Below are 6000 nucleotides of genomic sequence, written 5' to 3'. Positions count from 1 at the left end.
CGCCGCTTCAGGGCGGTTTTCGATCATCCCCCAGAGGGTAAAGCGGCAGGGAGCGTCTGTTCCACCTCCGACAGGGGAAGAGGAGCGCACAAGAGTTCGCCCTGGACTTCCGGACTCTGGCGGCTAATGCGGGGTGGAATGAGAGGGCCCTCATCGACCACTATCGGTGCAGCCTACGAGAGGACGTTCGCCGAGAGTTGGCCTGCAGGGACACCAACCTAAGCTTCGATCAGTTGGTGGACATGTCGATCCGTCTGGATACCCTGCTGGCTACCCGCGGACGTCCGGAGTTGGGGCCGTCCATTCCATCCCCCAGCACCTCCGAGCCGAGCCCTATGGAGCTCGGGGGTGCTGGTGCTAGAGAGAGGAGGAGAGAGACCCGGAGAGAGGCCGTCCCCTGCACCAACTGTGGCCGTAGAGGACACACTGCGGCTCGGTGCTGGGGAGGGTCTCCTGGGGATCGAGGCAACAGTTCACGCACTGATGAGTCATTTCAGGTGAGTAGGCGCACAACTCACCCAGAGCTCTCTGTTGTTCACTTTTGTATTCAAGTTGAATTTCCCCAGGTTTCATCTCATTCCCAGCATAAGGCGCTAGTCGATTCAGGCACAGCTGGGAATTTTATTGATCGTAATTTCTGTGTTAAGTTAGGGATTCCCCTCCTACCAGTAGATGTGCCTTTTCCTATTCATGCTCTAGATAGCCGTCCTTTGGGATCAGGTTTAATTAGGGAGGTCACGGCGCCACTAAAGATGAAGACGCAGGGGGGTCATGAGGAAATCATACAGTTGTATCTGATCGACTCTCCTGCGTTTCCCGTGGTGCTGGGGCTTCCTTGGTTAATCTCTCATGACCCCACCATTTCGTGGCAACAGAGGGCTCTCAGGGAGTGGTCTGATCGGTGTGTTGGGCGGTGTATAGGTGTTTCCGTAGGGGCGACCACGGTGGAAAGTCCGAACCAAATGCCCGCACTGCACATTCCTCCTGAGTATGATGATTTGGCACTCGTGTTCAGTAAGAAGAGGGCGACACGATTGCCACCTCATAGACAGGGGGATTGTGCGATAGACCTTCAGGCAGGTGCTGCACTTCACGGTAGTCATGTGTATCCTCTGTCTCAAGAGGAGACGGCGGCTATGGAGACATACATCGCCGAGTCTCTGAGACAGGGGATACATACGGCCCTCCACTTCTCCTGCGTCCTCGAGTTTCTTTTTTGTGAAGAAGAAGGATGGAGGTTTGCGCCCCGTGTATTGATTACCGTAGTCTCAATCAGATCACTGTTAAATACAGTTATCCTCTCCCTCTGATTGCGAGTATGACGGAGTCATTACACGGAGCGCGCTTCTTCACAAAATTGGATCTCAGGAGCGCCTACAACCTGGTGCGCATTAGGGAGGGAGATGAATGGAAAACAGCATTTAGCACCACCTCGGGTCACTATGAGTATCTCGTCATGCCATACGGGTTAATGAATGCTCCTTCAGTCTTCCAATCATTTGTGGACGAGATTTTCCGGGATTTGCATGGGCAGGGTGTAGTGGTGTATATTGACGACATTCTAGTATACTCTGCTACACGAGCCGAGCATGTGGCCCTGGTGCGTCGAGTGTTGGGTAGGCTGTTGGAGCATGACTTGTATGTGAAGGCAGAGAAATGCTAGTTTTTCCAGGAGTCCATCTCCTTCCTGGGCCATCGGTTGTCCGCGTCAGGGGTGGAGATGGAGATTGACCGCGTTTTAGCCGTGCGTCATTGGCAGACTCCTACCACGGTTAAGGAGGTGCAGCGGTTTTTGGGTTTTGCCAATTACTACCGGAGGTTTATCCGGGGTTTTGGACAGGTAGCGGCTCCCATCACCTCCCTGCTAAAGGGGGGCCCGGTGCGTTTGCAGTGGTCGGCTGAGGCGGACAGGGCGTTTAGACAACTGAAGGACCTGTTCACCTCGGTCCCGGTGCTGGCACATCCGGACCCCTCTTTGGCGTTCCAAGTGGAGGTGGACGCGTCAGAGGCGGGTATTGGGGCTGTACTGTCTCAACGCTCAGGCACGCCTCCTAAACTCCGGCCCTGTGCTTTTTACTCTAAGAAGCTCAGCCCGGCGGAACGTAATGAGACAGGGAGCTGCTAGCTGTGGTCCAAGCCCTAAAGGTGTGGAGGCATTGGCTTGAGGGGGCTCAACACCCTTTTCTCATTCTGACTGACCATCGTAACCTGGAGTACATCCGGGCAGCTAGGAGACTGAACCCTCGTCAGGCTAGGTGGGCCATGTTTCTGGCCCGGTTTGTCTTTAAGCTCACCTATATACCAGGGTCACAGAACGTTAAGGCAGACGCCCTGTCCCGGCGATATTACACAGAGGAGAGGTTCATTGAGCCCACTCCCATACTGCCGGAGTCTTGTCTGGTGGCACCGGTGGTGTGGGAGGTCGATGCGGAGATTGACTAATTTATTGGGCTCATACGTCACCCTCCTCTGGACATCCTGGTATTGGCCGGACAGTGCACTGCCTTAGTGAAAAGTACTGGTGGCCAACATTGGTAAAGGACGTGAGGGTTTATGTCTCCTCCTGCTCGGTGTGCGCTCAGTGTAAGGCGCCTAGACACCTGCCCAGGGGGAAGTTACAACCCCTACCCGTTCCACAACGGCCGTGAACTCACCTATCGGTAGACTTTGTCACGGACCTTCCCCCCTCCCAGGGTAATACCACTATTCTGGTCGTTGTGGATCGGTTTTCTAAGGCCTGTCGTCTCATCCCAATGCCGGGTCTCCCTACTGCCCTACAAACTGCTGAGGCCCTGTTTACTCACGTCTTCCGGCACTACGGGGTACCTGAGGATATAGTGTCTGATCGAGGTCCCCAGTTCACCTCTAGAGTCTGGAGGGCGTTTATGGAACGCTTGGGGGTCTCGGTTAGCCTTACCTCGGGTTTCCACCCTGAGAGTAATGGGCAGGTGGAGAGAGTAAACCAGGATGTGGGTAGGTTTCTGAGGTCTTATTGCCAGGACCGGCAGGAGGAGTGGTCGGGGTATATCCCCTGGGCAGAGATTGCCCAGAACTCCCTTCGCCACTCCTCTACGAATCTGACCCCTTTTCAGTGTGTGTTGGGGTATCAGCCGGTTCTGGCACCCTGGCATCAGAGCCAGATCGAGGCTCCTGCGGTGGATTAATGGTTTCGGCGCTCGGAGGAGACATGGAACGCTGCGCATGTCCATCTGCAGCGGGCTATCCGTAGGCAGAAGGCGAGCGCCGATCGCCACCGCAGTGAGGGTCCAGTGTATGCACCTGGAGATCGAGTCTGGCTCTCGACTCTAAACCTGCCCCTTCGCCTGCCCTGCCGGAAGCTGGGTCGGCGGTTTGTGGGGCCATTTAAATGTCCTGAGGAGATTGAACGAGGTATGTTACAGGTTACAACTGCCAAATGATTATCGCATTAACCCCTCGTTCCATGTGTCTCTCCTCAGGCCGGTGGTAGCTGGTCCACTCCAGGACAATGAGATACGGGAGACTCCTCCGCCCCCACTGGACATCGAGGGGGCTCCGGCGTACTCAGTCCGGTCCATCATGGATTCGAGACGTCGGATGGGGGGTCTGCAGTATCTCGTGGAGTGGGAGGGGTACGGTCCGGAGGAACGGTGCTGGGTGCCTAGGAGGGACATCTTAGATCCCTCCCTCCTGACGGAGTTCCACCGGAGTCATCCCACTCGCCCTGCTCCGCGTCCTCCTGGCCGTCCCCGAGCCCGGGGTCGGCGCATGGCTGGGACCGCACGTCAAGGGGGGGGTACTGTCACGGATTCCGCCGAGGCTGCTCCTCCTCCTTGCTCGGGCAGGCTTCGGCGTTCGTCGTCCCCGGAGTACTAGCTACTGCCGATCGATGTTTCGGTGTTTGTCTTGTGTTGTCTAGTTTGTACACCTGTTACTTATTTTGTGTTGATTGTGTAACATATATCCCAGAACCACACGGGGGGACCTAGTGAATGACCTGCAGAGAGCTGGGACCAAAGTAACAAAGCCTACCATCAGTAACACACTACGCTGCCAGGGACTCAAATCCTGCAGTACAGACGTGTCCCCCTGCTTAAGCCAGTACATGTCCAGGCCCGTCTGAGTTTGCTAGAGTGCATTTGGATGATCCAGAAGAGGGATTGGGAGAATGTCAGATGAAACCAAAATATAACTTTTTTGGTAAAAACTCAACTCGTCGATGTTTGGAGGACAAAGAATGCTGAGTTGCATCCAAAGAACACCATACCTACTGTGAAGCATGGGGTGGAAACATCATGCTTTGGGGCTGTTTTTCTGCAAAGGGACCAGGACGACTGATCCGTGTAAAGGAAAGAATGAATGGGGCCATGTATCATGAGATTTTGAGTGAAAACCTCCTTCCATCAGCAAGGGCATTGAAGATGAAACGTGGCTGGGTCTTTCAGCAAGAAAATGATCCCAAACACACCGCCGGGCAACGAAGGAGTGGCTTCATAAGAAGCATTTCAAGGTCCTGGAGTGGCCTAGCCAGTCTCCAGATCTCAACCCCATAGAAAATCTTTGGCGGGAGTTGAAAGTCCGTATTGCCCAGCGACAGCCCCAAAACATCACTGCTCTAGAGGAGATCTGCATGGAGGAATGGGCCAAAATCACCAGCAACAGTGTGTGAAAACCTTGTGAAGACTTACAGAAAACGTTTGACCTGTGCCATTGCCAACAAAGGGTATATAACAAAGTATTAAGAAACTTTTGTTTATTGACCAAATACTTATTTTCCACCATAATCTGCAAATAAATTCATTAAAAATCCTACAATGTGATTTTCTGGATTTTTTTTCCTCATTTTCTGTCATAGTTGACGTGTACCTATGATGAAAATTACAGGCCTCTCTCATCTTTTTTAAGTGGGAGAACTTGCACAATTGGTGGCTGACTAAATACTTTTTTCCCACTGTAAGTTCCCTTGTTTTACGTTTGGCCTTTGTGTGTTATTGTCATTTTGTCCTGTTTGATGTTCGGCATATCTAGTTCGCCTTTTACGCACTGAGCGTGTTACTCCTCCAGTGTTGTGGAGACTTTTGTATTGTGCGTGTTAACTTGAAGTAAAGTAGTCATCCTGATCCTCTGTGTCCTGCGCCTGACTTCACTGGTGCGTACACATCACCCCTTTTGACAGAAATAACACATATGGAATCATGTAGTAACCAAAATAGTGTTAAACAAATCAAATTATATTTTATACTTGAGATGCTTCTAATTCTATTTTTGTTTCATCAGACCAGAGGACATTTCTCCAAAAAGTATGATCTTTGTCCGCATGTGCAGTTGCAAACCATAGTCTGGCTTTTTTATGGCGGTTTTGGAGCAGTGGCTTCTTCCTTGCTGAGCGGCCTTTCAGGTTATGTCGATATAGGACTCGTTTTTTTACTGTGGATTTAGATACTTTTGTACCTGTTTTCTCCAGCCTCTTCACAAGGTCCTTTGCTGTTGTTCTGGGATTGATTTGCACTTTTCACACCCAAGTACGTTCATCTCTAGGAGACAGAACGTGTCTCCTTCCTGAGCAGTATGATGGCTGCGTGGTCCCATGGTGTTTATACTTGTGTACTATTGTTTGTACAGATGAACGTGGTACCTTCAGGCGTTTGGAAATTGCTCCCAAGGATGAACCAGACTTGTGGCAGTCTACAATTTTTCTACAATTTCTTTTGATTTTCCCATGATGTCAAGCAAAGAGGCACTGAGTTTGAAGGTAGGCCTTGAAATACATCATAATGTTTCCACCTCTATGTTTGACGGTGGGGATGGTGTTCTTGGGGTCATAGGCAGCATTCCTCCTCCTCCAAACACGGCGAGTTGAGTTGATGCCAAAGAGCTCGATTTTGGTGTCATCTGACCACAACACTTTCACCCAGTTCTCCTCTGAATCATTCAGATGTTCATTGGCAAACTTCAGACAGCCCTGTATATGGCCTTTCTTGAGCAGGGGGACCTTGCGGGCGCTGCAGGATTACAGTCCTT

Source organism: Coregonus clupeaformis, chromosome 4 (assembly GCF_020615455.1).
Source record: "Coregonus clupeaformis isolate EN_2021a chromosome 4, ASM2061545v1, whole genome shotgun sequence".
Classification (NCBI taxonomy): domain Eukaryota; kingdom Metazoa; phylum Chordata; class Actinopteri; order Salmoniformes; family Salmonidae; genus Coregonus; species Coregonus clupeaformis.
Note: the sequence above shows the minus strand (reverse complement) of the source record.